The 15,298-nt window shown below is 46.5% G+C and overlaps 1 protein-coding gene across 1 annotated transcript in view; it reads left to right on the forward strand.

Annotated features, from left to right (window-relative positions):
* Window positions 1-15,298, forward strand: part of ACOXL (acyl-CoA oxidase like) — a 317,436-nt gene that overhangs the window by 264,314 nt on the left and 37,824 nt on the right. The gene's annotated exons all lie outside the window — the stretch shown is intronic.

Below are 15,298 nucleotides of genomic sequence, written 5' to 3' on the forward strand. Positions count from 1 at the left end.
AACTTGGCTGGTAGCCTGCATGAATTTAATGAAAACTTTGTTTTTGAAGGCAGAGAGCGATAAATACCACCAAGTCACAAAGGCACACAAACACCTTTCCACCAATGACTAAGACTCATGTTTTCACCTAGAAACTATACTTAGAGTGACCTTGAGACATACGCATTTCCATGACGTCATTTCAATTCTGTACCATCAGGAAACTGTGTGGTCCAGGAGCTGCATCTCTTACCTCAACACCATACCAGGTGTCCTCCAACTTTAGAGATGGGTGGAAAAAATAGGGCGTCACTATAAGGGATTTCCAACTCATTTGCCTAAGGTGTGATATTTTTGGTCTGTCTTATTTTTTTCTAAGCTTTCAGTGATGTTAATTCTATAATAAAGAAGGGCTGATACCAAATGGTTCATTTCTCCACCAGAGTCCTAGGTATGATACACTGACTTTGAACGGCATAAAGTCAGGCACATGAGCTTTTCTCAGTATTTTGAGGTTTTTCACAGTTAGCCCTCGGTCGCCTGATCTGATGCCTATTCCCCAAAGACCTTTCCTCCCGGGTACAGGCTGTATTTCTGTGGCCCTGAAGCAGCTCTTGGGCCACAGAACTCACCTCTTGACCCCCAGTCACTATTCAAGGCGTCGAGGGCACGGAGCCTTTTGCCCCTTCCTTCCTGTTCTGTCTAGTGTTGGTTCTGTGTGCTGAACGCGCTCCTGTGTGCTGCTGGGTACTGCTGGTGACTTGGGATGCCCCAGTGACTCTGAGCTTCTCCACGTCTCTAGCGAGAGGAAAGAGATGGCACCAAAATCCTGCTTCTCCTTCTCAGTTTCTCACCTTCCTGCTGACTCTCCCACTGCCCCCAGCCCGGCTTCTCTGGAACGTGGGCTCAGAAACTAGCAGGCGCAGTGGCGGAGGAAGGTTAAGATAGCCTGAGGTGTCCCGGGATGTGCATGATCTCCAGTAACTTTCAGTATTTTCTGTGTTCCCTGTTGGTTTCTGCAAAATGTACTAGGGTGGCCGAGGACGATGTCTGTGGGTGTTTTCTCAATATTTGCAGGTATTTGAACAGGCGTCATCAAAGAAGTTTCACTGAACAAAATGTGTGCTCAGTTCATATGTACTGAAACTATTGTATGATTTTTTTTCAGGGGATTGAGGTTTCTAATGTCACATATCAGAGGTACTACGTGGGTGTGACCATGGTGTGCAGGATTTTTGTAGATGTTATGTGGGAGAACTTGCTCAGGGTGACAGGAAATCATTTTGACTACAACCAGCCTACAGTCCACTATATGTTTACCGGGGTGAGCTATTCACATTGAAGATGATCGGCAACGAACTTCAATATTTAATTCAACTTTGTTGGGCGAAAAGTTGTTGGGAGACAAAAACTGTAGATCTGAACCAAATATGCTGGGTTTTTTTTAAATGATATTTGCATGCAATGCTGTCATATCCCTACATTGTCACAGATAACTGAGACCTCGGGACAGTTATTCCATTCAGGTCTGTGGGTGTGCTCTATACACAGACCGTAAGAAGATGCGAGACATGAACACGTAGCCAAGCCAAGGTCAGATACCGGTTGAGCCAAGGTTAGATATCTCTGGAAAAACAGAGGCAGGGTTTGAGACTTTGGAAGTGGCAGCAGCGAGAGCCTTCATCGGACAACCAAGAAGAGTAGGGGAGGGAGGAGAAGTGACTCCCCACCGTCACACCGCTAGTTAGTTGGCAGACAGCAGAACTGGGACCAGAAAGCCAGGTCTCTGGAGCCTCAAGCTGGGCTGCTTCCTGCGACCTCCATCCACATGAGTAGATTCACAGAAAAGTCTACCACCTCACCCCCTCCACCACACCAGAGCCGCATGGGAGGTCAAACTGCAGTGAAACCACAAAATCGCTCTTGTGGCTTGTCTGGTAGAATCGCTCTCGCGGCTTGTCCTGAATCACACCCTCTTTGCTAAGAGCACCATAAGCACCATGAGAAGGAAGGGAGCCGGCTTCTCCATGACTCAGTTTCCTCATCTACCAAGTAGAGGTCAGGGCTGTTGCTGACTTAGGGTGTTCCCACCACTGCAGCCCTGTGAAGGGGCTAGGAAAGAGGTGCCAGGGGATAGGGCAGCTGTCATTAGGATTTGTGTTTTTGTGTGATTTCGCTACAATTTGAACCAAAGAAAAGATTTCAATTCTATAAATTACTTATGTGACCCCATTCATGTCCTTACCTACCTGTTTCTTTACTCGTTCTTAGTTCTACTGGCCAATTAGTCTCTTCGGTCCTCTGCAGTCACTGCCTCGGAGAGCCGGGTTACCCCACAGTTCCACCCACCACTCTGTGGTGGCTCCAGACCTCTGCTCCAGCCCCACTGCCACTCGGGCCTGCAGGTCTGAAACTCACGCGTCTTCGTCCTCCCTCCTCAGCCTCAGATCTGTGGCACAGCCTGGGACTCTGCCTGCTCTGGCGTGGCCATGTCACAGGCAGTGCCATATCAGTCCTCTGTGGCATCTTTCAGAGCCATCCCTTTCCGTCTTTCCCAGAACAGAGCACCTGGGCCTGACCCTCCAGGGGCAAGGCTGGTCCCCACGCTGCTGGGATCCAGGTGCCATCTTGGGCTGGCTACTTCTATCTCTTTTAGCCCAGTGTCCTCTTGTGGTGAAAGAGGAAATGAATTAGATTACCCCCCAGAGACCCTTCCAGCATCCTCACTCTGCAAATCTACGCCTGGACATGGCCAACAAGCCTCTGTCTCTGAACATGCTTGAGAATGGGCCAGCCTCGACTGCCCGCCTCTCTCCTTCAGGCTCAGCAAAATCAACTTTCTCAGAATCCCCTCTCCTACTTGTCACTTTTCTGGATTCATTTCCAGCCATAAATCAAACTCTCTCTCTCTCTCTCTCTCTCTCTCCTTTGGCATAGGGTGATCATAGAACTTATCAGCCAAATCTGGCCTTTTTTGAAAATGAACAGGGGCACCACTAAAAATTAAACTTGGGTGGCTGGCAGAGACCATGACTATCCCAGGCAAACCAGGGTGTTTGGTTAGCCTATTTTTGAATCAAATCCAAAACCGCTCCCTCAATGGAAGGGTTCAAGCTTGCCTCATAAGGCTTCACTCCCAAAGTTGGTCCAGATGCTCTTTGTCCCCACTGCCCCCACAATTGTCACATCTTAAAAATTGTGCCCTCCTTTCGGTGATGAAAATTGGCAGGAAGACAGACCTCTTGCTGCCAGTCGGCATTTGGACCTTCATTTTCTAAATCAAACATAAATGGTCACACTTCCTCATTCTGTCCTCCAGGGAGTTTCTTACACACCTGGCAGCGGTCATTTCCAATTTGGGTAGAGGAGACAGCAGCCCCAGCAAAGATCCTCACTAGGACAAAAACTTCCTGAGGCAATCACCTGCTGGGCCTCCCTGCTTCCCTCGGAGAAGCAGGAAGGACGTTCAGGGGAAAGTGGCCATTTCCTGGGAAATGCTCCTCCCCCAGATCCTAGGAGACAAGAGCTCATTGAGGAAACCTTGGCTGAGGAGCAGGGCGGTAGAACCAGCCTTCCCCACTCCAGGGATGCCGGGCGAGTGCCTGGAACGTGCCTCACACTGCAGCCCCCAGCGCAGGCCTGGCTCAGCCTCTCTGCCTCAGGGCTCTGGCTAGAGGTACCATGTGAAGTTCAAGGTAGCCCTTTCTGTAGGTGGGGTCCGCCATCATACCACATCTCCTGTAGAAAACAGTAAGAAGAACTGAGCTGCCTGAATGAAAATAAATAGCACATCTGGAATCTTGGCTCCCCACATTGCAGACCTTTGGCAGGGCTGTCGCGCCGGCGCCAGTGATGCCCCAACCCACCCTCTGCGGGGTGCTGGCAGAGGCGGCGGATGATACCTTGGTCTGAGGACACAAGCAGAGTGGTTGTAGTATCTTCGGGCTGCCTGGCTGGCACGTGCACGGGCCCATCGGAGTTGGTGGGCACAGTTGCCGGGCGCTGAGGCTGAGGTCGAGAAAACCTGCCCGGACGATGCCCCAGGAAGGCTCCATGGACCTGCGGTGTGCTGGGCTGGCAGGAGTGCTGCCAGAAGCTTCCTTAGCATGTCTTTCCAGCTGCCAAGTATGAATGCTGCCCCAAAATGCACAGGGGAAACTGGGCAGATGTGGACGGAGGGCTGCCCAGCCTCCCTCCCCCATGTCCCCTCACCACTGTGGTCTGGCCAGATTGGGCCCTTTCTCTGTCTAATGATGTGCTAGCAAATTGGACACACTTGAGTCCTTCTTGAAACCAGAAGTTGTCAAGTGAAAAACATGACCCAACCCGTCAATCCTCCCAGTTTACACAAGTACAGCTTCTTCCGGGCATTTTCTCCCGGCCTGATGGGATCCCAGCCTGGTAGGGATGAGGGTTTACCTTAGCGCGGGAATGGCCGTGCATTGAGGAGAAAGGGGATTTTCCACATGACCGCTCCACTGACTCACCTCCCCTCAAAAGGTTTAGAAACACCCAGCAGGCTGGTTATCTAGTGTTCTGAAGTTGTCATTGTCACAAAGACTCTTTCTGCTTCACTTCTCCCACAGTCCCTTCCTTCCCCTACCCACTCCCCTCCATATTGCTCGGCCCAAGTGGCAGAAACTGAGCCATTCAGTTTCAGGAATGGCCAACACATCCTTGCAGGGTCTCTGGGTGCACTTCTGCACGGCAGGGAAGGGCTCAGCATCTCCAGCTCTGATGAGGTACTCGCCACGGCAACCCCAGTATCTAAGCAGGGCGTTTGCAGGGGACTGTCCCTGCCTCACGGGTGGCTGGCAGCGGCAGTTTGAGCCTGTCAAGTGGGCGAGGTGGGGTTTTTCCCTTTTTCCTGCATTCTAACTGCTCTTTCTTCCTTTTCTCAACATGTGTAGGTGGTAGCTAGTTTAAGCAGCAGACCTAGCAGCCAAGAGTTAATTATAAGCACCTCCCATCAAGTGCAGGGAGGACTACAATGTCCTCCTTGCTGCAGGAGGCCTTTTCAATCAATACCCACGGATCCTCTCACAGCCCCTTGCCTTTGAGAGTGGCCTAGGCCGCTGAGCAACAAGCAGGAGCAAACATCCTGTGTGTGCACCGCACATGCCCACGGCCACCGCTCCGTCGGCTGGGGCTGGTCATGGGAGCAGGCCTCCCACACAGAAGGAAAAGGGCTCTCGTCTGGGGCTTGACTGCATTTCTGAACCCAGTCCAGGGTGAATAGAGTCAATCCCCGTCTGAATTTCTTTAGCACAGATTGTGACGGGTGACAGGGGTCTGCAGTGTCGAAATTCAGTCCATATCCCCTGTTCATTTCCTGCCCCCTTCTCTCCTCCTTGCAAGCCAGTGTCTCATGGACAGAAGTGAGCATGCAGCTGACGATGTTTCTAAGATAAGGGGTTCCACAAGAGCCTATCGCATGCCACGTAATGTTTTTCTAGTACCTGGCTCACTTGAAAAATATATTTCTATTTTTTTTTATATTTAATAAGGGAACAGAACTACTAGTGATGTAGAAATCGAGTTTGGGAACTAGTCTTCTGGCAGTAACTGGTTTTCTCTCATGCCCGTACCTCTATACCATCGATGCCCTGGAATGCCTCCCCCCCTCAATCCTGGTACTCTCATCACAAGTTCCGAGTCTGCGCCAAGGTTCTGCAGTGCTCATCTCAAACCCAACCCCCATGATTTCAATGACAGTTATCCCACCCCATGAAACTTTAATTGTGGAAAGGGATCTTGGGTGCATAGGACTTTTTAACTCAAAGGAACAAATACCTAATGAGAAGATCTCAGGCTCACCGTAAGTCAGCAGAAGGGTTATTTTGGTGATTCTCTGCAGATACCTGTCACAATCCTTCTTCGTAAACATTTAAGAGTGTCTATTTTGTGGTGCTAGGCACTGGGGATGCTCGTATCAATAAGACCTGGCCCTCATACTCAGGCAGCTCCCCAACTAATAAGGGGCTTCAGGTAGTTTTGCACCCCAAAAAGCAAGCATGTTGGGGTGGGCGCAGCACTCACTGAGAGGGAGGAAATTCAGGTTGCTAATGGAGCACTCGGCTGGGGTGCCCAACTCAACATGGGCTTCAAGAAGACTTCAGAGGAGGTGGCATTTGAGTTAAGTCTCTATGGCTCTGCAGGAAATTAAATTTAACCAACTGTGTGGGTTCCACTGTGCTTCCTGGTGGGGTCAATGTGAGTTGTGTTCTGAGCTTTCCATTTATAGTGTTTCAGGTGCACTGATGCATGCCTTGAGAGCTGGCTGCCAAAGTAGGGGGCCCAGACAGCTGTCTCTCAGGGGAGGGGTAGCCAGAAGCTTCCACTCTTATTGTGCTGTGCATGTTTCCTCATTGTGCCATAGCTATCTTGGAGTTACACCGTTCAATATTCTTTCCTCCAGCTTGGAAGGCTTCCCTCACTTCCAAAGGTTAATGTCAGAGTGAGGCGTCTCTGAGAGGGAATGCAGCAGAAGTCATCCTCAGCTAATATTTGCTCTAGCATAGTTCGGAGAGCATGGTCTCCAAGGCCAGGGGCCAAGGACAGAGCATGAGATGGGTGTTGGGAAATTAGGAGGAGAAAAGGTAGGGGGATTCCTTGTCCCACAATAAGAGAACTTGCTCTGCTCTCTGAGAGTCTGACGAATGTGGCAAAGCTCAGCACTCACACTCATACAAAGCTCTCCTATTAGGGGCAATGGACCAATGCTTTTCCAGGCTAACGGCATCAGGTGCAAGCATTACATGTGCCTGATGACCTAAGAGGGTCATACGATCACACAGATGGATGACAGCGGTTTCTGAGAACGTTACACCTGCTCTGCCCTCTCGATACTTCGTCAAACATCTAAATACTTATCTAAGTGGAGAACCAGCTGGAAAGCAGATCTCCCAGTGTTCAGAAAAGCAGCGACTTTCCCCCAAGAACGGAGAACACAACCCTCTGGGAATTTCTGGCACAGGACGCGTGGAGGCGGGTTCCTCCCTGAACACTCTGCCCTCCATTTCTTCCCTGCACAGCTCTGGGGGGCAGATTTCATTCCAGGCTGTTCTAGACGACAGGGCGGAGGGCAGAAGAGGAAATCACTTGAGACAAATAAGAGAAATGGAAGGATTTGGTAAAAGCGGTCTGTGGGAAAATGAGAGCAAAATTTGGCCCTAGGGGCCTAAAGTGAGAGGAGAGAACAGGGTGCAGCCCAAACTTGTTATTTTACCGTTTGAATAAAGAGGCCAAGGCACTGAAGTGCCCAGGGGACTTTTCTTGCGTGACTTACCCAGAATATGGAGAAATTCCATCAGAGGGTTTCAGTGATATGAACGCAGGCTACCATACGTTAACAGAAATTACAGAGTGGCTGCGGCAGATGACAGATTTCCCAGCACGCGGTGAAGGAGACGTTAGCACTAAAGTTCTGTGGGCGTCACGCCGGACCGGGCTGCTGAAGGTGGCAAAGCTCAGCTCTCCCGCTCAGCCAGCTCCCCTGCCTGTAGCCGATCACGTGCGCAGCCTGCCTGAAAACTGGAGATGTCAGGAGACTTGAAGATACCTGCTCCCCGCACCTCCCCAGCTCTCCCCCTTGCCCTTTCTAAATTTTAGCCACTCTGGTTTTGGTTAATTTTACAACGTTCTTAAGTCTACACACACACACACACACACACACACACACACAAACTCACCCCTTGGATATCAACTTTGAGATGGGAAAGAAAGAAAAAGATTGGTTAGATCAACTCCCAAAGGAGAAAGGGAGGAAGGAAAAGGGAACTTAATTTTGGAATAAATGCCAGGAAAATGGCCAGCACGAAGGCACCAGTCAACCAAATGCTGCTGCTTCTCAAGTTCTCCTGTTGGAATGTGTTCTCCTTTATAAATATCTTTCCACCTTCGTCTCTTCCAGGACTGTAAAAGGGACATGAGGGGATGAAGCAACTTGATGTATTCTTGAAACCCTTGCCTGTTGGGAAGGGCAACTAGGAATAGCCTATTGATGATAGTTTGATGAATACGTTATTCGTGAAAGTGCTTTCACAGAAAACATAACACTGAATGGCAGGATTGGGACCAATTATATAAATGAGGTGAACAAACCTATTATTAAAAGTGAAGGACTCTCAGTTTGGGTGAGAGTCTCAGCTGTGACATGTGCAGACATGTAGACTTCTGCTTCCAGGAAGATGGAGCAGACAGAATCATCCCTATTCTTTCTGATAATTTCAACTAAAAACACTGGACATTAGCTATAAAACTAGCATGAGAAAACTGAAAGCCGACTGGCTAGGGACTTCAGGAATGATGTGGTGGAAGTCCCCCGGATTTTCTCTATGCCTTATATAGCCTATATTTGGGGCTGAAGAAGCTGGAATCCTGGAAAGGGCTAATGAGAACAGACCCTCCCCCCCCAAAAAAAAACTTTACTCTAGCCAAAAGCTAAAGGATCAGCAAAGGGACAGCCTGGAAAGACAGAAAACTTGTAGACAATAATTGCTCTAATCCAGCCATATCTACAGAAAAATCAATGGAACCACCTTCATCCATGCTGGCAAAAGCCTTCTAGGCAGTGTAGATTTCCCTGCTCACTAGACTATAAAGAGGAAATGCAGCCTCACCACTGGGATTATGTCAGTGGAGGCCTAGTAGGGAACTAGGGTTTTCATCTCCACTTGGCAGTAAGGAGACCTCACCCCTACCCCACTGCAGTGTCTTTGGGAAACACATAGGGAGCCTGGGCTTCCTTATTGAGTAGTAACAAATAACCCCTCCCTCTTCTTGCTATGGTGGTGTCAGAAAAGGCCAAGTGGAAATTCAGGACTTTCACCACCACCCGGTGATAATGACACCAGTGGTATCAGTGGAGGTCATGTAGACAGTAGAAATGAGGAACTCCTATCCTCCCAGCCAAGGTCGTTATCAATGGAGGCCTAGTGGGGAGCTACCTACCTCCACCCAGCAGTAATGAGGGACAGTTCCCCCACTTGGCTGTTAACAGTGGCTGCAGTGCATGCCTCCCTTCCTCTGAAGGGGCAGGATCACAGAAAGTTAGCTGAAATAAGGTTTAAATAAGATCCAGAGTCTCGTATTACAATACCCCAAAGGGTCAAGTTTCAATAAAAAATCACTCACGATTGAATGAAAAGCAATCAATAGACACCTCACTGATATGATAGTGATGTTTAAATGATCTGAAAAAGATTTTAAAACAGACATCATAAAAATGTTTCAAAGAGTAACTACAAACATGCTTAAAATAAATAAAAACAATAGAAAGTCTCATTGAATAGTCTCAGCAAAGAAATAGAAAATATAAGCAACCAAATGGAAATATTAGAACTGGAAAATACAGTAACTGAAATAAATATCTCAATAGATGGTCTCAACAGTAGAATGGAGGGGTCAAAGGAAAGACCAACTGACCTGGAAGATAGAACCATAGAAATTAACTGAGTCCAGGGGTGTGTGGCTGTCTCAATCAGTGGAGCATGTGACCCTTGATCTTGGGGTTATGGGTTTGAGCCCCACATTGGGTGTAGAGATTACTTGCAAATAAAATCTTTTAAAAAGAGAGAAACGAACTGAATCTAAACAACAGAGTGAATGTAGAAGAAAAAGGAGGAAGAGGGGGAGGTGGAGGAAGAGAAGAGGGAAGAGAGCATCAGGGACGTTTGGGACTATAACAAAAAATTTAACATTTGTGTCATTGGAGTCCCAGAAGGAGAGGAGAAAGATGGCAAGGCTGGAAAAGTACTCAAAGGAGTAATAGCTGAGAATTTCCCAAATTTGGCAAAGGCATAAACCTACAAATTTAAGAAGCTGAATGACAAACAGCATAACCAAAAGAAATCCACATCAAGACACACCATAATTAAAATTCTGAAAACTAAAGACAAAAAAATTTGAAAGCAACGAGAAGGAAGTAACACCTTTTCTATAGGGGAAAATCAGTTCAAATGACAGCAGATTTCTCATCAGAAACCATGGTGCCAGAAGGAAGTAACACATTTTCAAGTGTTTGGGGAGAAAAACCCATCAACCCAAAAACCCTATATCCCGTGAAAATATTCCTCAGAAATTAAGGGGAAATAAGATATTTTTAGATGAAGAAAAACCACAGGATTTGTCACCAGGAAACCTACACTAAAGGAATAGTTAAAAGAAGTTCTATAGGGGGCACCTGCCTGGCTCAGTTGGAAGAGCATGTGACTTTTGATCTTGAGGTCATAAGTTCAAGCCCCATGTTGGGTGTAGAGATTACTAAAATAAAACTTTTTTAAAAAATAGTTTCTAGAAGCAGAAAAGAAGCAATGAAAGAAAGAATCGTGGAACATCAGGAAGGAAGGAATAGTACAGTGAGCAAAAAATGGTAAATTCAAACTACTTTTCTTCTCCTTTTGAGTTTTCTAAATTATGTTTAATAATTGAGGCAAAAATAGTAGCACTGTCTCATGTGATTCTAAACGTATACAGAAAAAAATCTAAAACAATTATATTGTAAACAGAAGAGGGTAAAGAGAAATAAACACTTAAACTGTTGTACCACTAGACTATGAAACTGTGATATCTCTCCCTCTCTTTCTCTCTCTCCCTATATAAATATATATATCCAACCTTTTACTTTCTATCTGTATGATTCCATAGACAGCATATAGTTGGTTCATGCTTTTAATCCACTCTGCTGATTTCTGTCTTTAATTGTTGCATTTAAACTATTTACATTTGGGGCGCCTGGGTGGCTCAGTCAGTTAAGCATCTGACTCTTGATTTTGGCTCAGGCTGTGATCTCGGGGTCACAAGATCAAGCCTCACATTGGTCCCCTGCATTGTGCTCCACATCGGGCTCCGTGCTCAGCAAGGAGCCTGCTTCTCTCTCTCCCTCTGCCCCTCCTCCTGCTCATGCTCTCTCTCTCTCTCTTTTTCTCAAATAAATAAATAAATGAATAAACAACAAAAACAACCTAGTTCAAAAATGTTCTAAGAACTTGAATAAACATTTCTCCAAAGAAGATCTACAAATGGCCAATAAGTACCTGAAAAGATACTCAACATCAGTAATCATTAGGGAAATATAAATCAAAGTCGCAATGAGATACCACTTCACACTCATTAGGATGACTGCTATAAAAAAATGAAATAACACGTTAGTAAGGATGTGGAGAAACTGGAACAGTGGTACACTGTTGGTGGGAATGTAAAATGATATAATCATTATGGTAAACAGTGTGGCAATTCCTTAAAAAATTAAAAATAGGGGCGCCTGTGTGGCTCCAGTCGGTTAAGCATCTGCCTTTGGCTCAGGTCATGATCCCGGGGTCCTGGAATCCAGCCCTGCATCAGGCTCCTTGCTCAGTGGGGAGTCTGCTTCTCCCTCTCCTGCTCCCCCTGCTTGCGCTCTCTCGTTCTCTTTCTCAAATAAATAAATAAAATCTTTTTTAAAAAATTAAAAATAAAACTACTGTGTGATCCAGCAATTCCACCTCAGGGCATACACCCAAAAGAATTGAAAGGGGCGACTCGAACAGTTATCTGTACACTCGTGTTCATAGCAGCACTATTCACAACAGCCGAAAAGTGGAAGGAGCCCAAATGTTCATCAATGTATGGATGGATAAGCAAAATGTGGCATCCACATGCAGTGGAATATTATTCAGCCTTAAAAAGAGAAGGAAATTCTGACACATGCTGCAGCATGGATGAACCTTGAAGACATTATGCTAAGTGAAGTAAGCCAGTCACAAAAGTCATATGTTACATGAGTCCACTCACATGAAGTGCCTAGAGTAGGCAAATTCATAGAGACAGTAGTAGAAGTAGAAGGGTGGTTGCCAGGGACCATGCGGACGCAAGACTGAGGCGTTATTGACTGGGTACAGAGTTCCAGTTTTGCAAGATGAAAACAATTTTGAAGGTAGATGGTCGTGATGGTTGCAAACCAAGGACAGACAGGGAATTGGGAGTAGCAAGAAGTTAGGATCAATTATGGGTTAAAACAAGTCAGAAGAGAAGAGCCTGGCTGAAGGCTTTTCTACAAGTTGCTTAACCTGTCTGCATAAAGTAGGGGTATGGTATGGTTCTGAGCCAGTCTAAACAGTGGATTGTGTAAGGAGCCCCAGAGGGAATGGCCTCATCTCTTCCTGAAAAGCTTTGCTTTCTGAATTTTCTCACTCCCACTGATCATGGTAAGGCTAGTACATCGCAACATCACAAGGGAGAGTGTGGGTTTGCCAGAGTATGGCAATCACAGGATAGCTTGAATTCTGCAGCCAGCTATAAGAACCCCAATAGAAGAAAAAGCATTTTCTTGATCTCAGCTCAGGTCTTTTTTTTTTTTTTTAAGATTTTTATTTATTTATTTGATAGAGAGAGAGACAGCCAGCGAGAGAGGGAACACAAGCAGGGGGAGTGGGAGAGGAAGAAGCAGGCTCCCAGCGGAGGAGCCTGATGCGGGGCGCGATCCCACAACGCCGGGATCACGCCCTGGGCTGAAGGCAGACGCTTAACGACTGAGCCACCCAGGTGCCCCTAGAAAAAACATTTTCTTATCAGTCTACCCTCAGGTTCAGAAGCACCAGAGCTCTGGTCTCCCCTGTGTCCACACGCTTGTATTCAGCATGCTGCTGAAAAGATGTCTCAAAGTTACCTTCTCCAGAGCTTTCCCTCTGTCTCTTTTTTGGCTTGTCGAGTTTTTGCTTCCTGCAGATGATTTTCTGCGCTCTCCGTTTCCCAGTGTTTGAGGACGCCAGGATATAGCTACGTCTAGACTTTTCTAATGAGGCATAAAATAGGACGTGCCTTGGGTCTGGCTGTCTGTGGCTCTTCCCTCACTACTACCACGCCCTCTATGTTTGATCCACCATGACACCAGCACATTGCCCACCATCACTCTACTGTGATACTCATCTCCCATGAAGGGAAACTTGTTCCTCTGCCACAGAATGTGGTGGTGAAGAGCAAGCCATCCCAGGCTCCTCCGTGTTCAAAGATCCAAAAAATTCAGAAAGAAAAGATCACCTTCATCCTCAGCCCTCTTCTCCCAGAGCACTCTGAGCTACCAGAATGATTCAGCTGCCACTGCCTGCCACCTTTCTGGAAGAAGAGAAGCATTAAAGACACAGGAAATATTGAGCAGATTGGATTAAAAAAAATTAACATCTTCAGGCAGTTTGGAAGGAAAAGAAACTTTGATCTTGAACAACTTCCATGGGTGATCAAAGAAAAAGACACTTAAGATGCCTCTCCCTGCTTTTCCAGTTAAATATAAGTAAGCCTTCCTCTTCTCTGGAAGCTGAGGAGCTCACACCTGGAGCTGATGGCTTGGAGGAGGCTGGGCAGGTGCGTCAGAAGGATTAGAGAGGAGCCTTGTTCCAGACTCACCCAGTTTTTAATCACTTTCCTATTGCAGGGAATGCCCTTAGAAATTGCAAAGCCAATGCTTTTTGCTAATGCTGGCAGAAATTCCTTAAACCAAGAGATGGTGCCATTGCCCATCAATTTTACGAGGCAATAATGCAGATCCCAAGTGGCTAAAGTCTGAGGCAGAAGGCAGAGCACTTCATCACAGTGAGAGAACTGGGTTGTTGCTGGGGGAAACTGTTCTGAGATCATGCTGGTATTACTATGAATTAATAAGCTTTGTTTATCTTGTCTGACACCAGAGGTCCAAGTCAGTCCTTTTGCTTCATCTTCTTGCTTATTATGCAGCTCAGGCCATGGATATAGGCTGCCTACTTGTCATAAATCGCAGGCAACCTCCCTTCTTGCTGCTCTTGGTCCCAGTGGGCTTATGCTCCTGGGAACCCAGACACTCTGAACTTTTCAGTTCCACAAAGGCATTCTGAGCCCTGATGCTACGCTAGGTGCTGCAGAAATTCCAAGATGCCATGAACCCACAGCTCCTGCCTCCCTGATCACCCTGTGGGCAGGGAGAAAGTCACATGGGCAAATAATTACACCAACAAGCAGACCGTGTAACAGAGGGGAAAACAGACCTCTGTGGGAATGCAAGGAGGGCAGAGGTAACTTTCAGTGGAGGAAACCAAGGAGGGATCCTTGGACAAGGTTGTAGTACAGGGAACCCTTAGAAAATATAGCTATTTCACTATGGACTCTGAGAAACAAACTGAGGGCTTCAGAGGGGGTGGGGGGGAATGGGATAGGCTGGTGATGGGTAGTGAGGAGGGCACGCATTGCATGGTGCACTGGGTGTTATACGCAACTAATGAATCATCGAACTTTACATCAGAAACCAGGGATGTACTGTATGGTGACTAACATAATATAATAAAAAAACATTAAAAAAAAAAAGAAAATATAGCTATTTCAGCTTGGAGTTCGCCACAGTGAAGAAGGAGGAGCCTGGACATAGGAAGATGATATATTTAATACAGCAAAATGGCCTTGTTTAAAGGTGTGTAGTTCTGTGCATTTTAACACACAGATAGAATGGTTAGCTGCCACCATCGGGATACAGAACAATTTGACCATCCTACAATCTCTCATAGAATCGTTTTATAATCATCTTTCCTTCTTCTGATAATCCCTAGCAACCAACATGTCATTGTCCGTCACTGTAGTTTTGTCCCTGGAGAATGTGATGTAAATGGGATCATATGTAATCTTTTGATACTGGCTTCCTTCACTCAGCGCGTCCCCCTTGAGATGCAGCCGAGTAGTTGCACACATCAACACTTAGACCTTTTCATTGCCGAGTAGCTTCCACTGTATGGACGTACCACTGTTTGTTTATCCCTTTACCCGGTGCAGGACATCTGGGCTGTTTCCAGTTTTGATGACTGTGAGTAGGGCTGCTATATATGTTCACATACAGGTTATTATATTATGTAAACATAAGTTTTCTTCCTCTAGGGCAGTTTCTCACCTTTGGCACTATTAACATTTTGGGCCAGATACTTCTTTGTTGTAGGAGACTGCCCTGAGCATTGTAGAATGTTTAGCAGTATCTCTGGCCTCTACGTCCCAGATGTCAGTAGAAATCCCCAAGTTATGACAACCAGAATGTCTGCACACATTGCCAAATGTCCCTTGGGGGGACAAAAATCATCCACAGTGGAGAACCACTGCCCTAAGGTAAATACTAGGAGTGAGTGTATTGGGTCATGTGGTAAATGTCTGTTTAACTTTATAAGAAACTTCACATCCCCAGTGTATGAGAGATTTGCTTGCACGGTATCTTCACCAACATGTGGTATTATCAGTATTTTGTTGTTGTTGTTTTTGCCATTCCAATAGGGATGTAGGAGAAACTCATCATGGTTTTAATTTCCATCTCTCTAATACCTAATCTTATTGAAAT

The sequence above is a fragment of the Ursus maritimus genome, unplaced genomic scaffold (genome assembly GCF_017311325.1).
Source record: "Ursus maritimus isolate PB19 unplaced genomic scaffold, ASM1731132v1 scaffold_6, whole genome shotgun sequence".
NCBI lineage: Eukaryota > Metazoa > Chordata > Mammalia > Carnivora > Ursidae > Ursus > Ursus maritimus.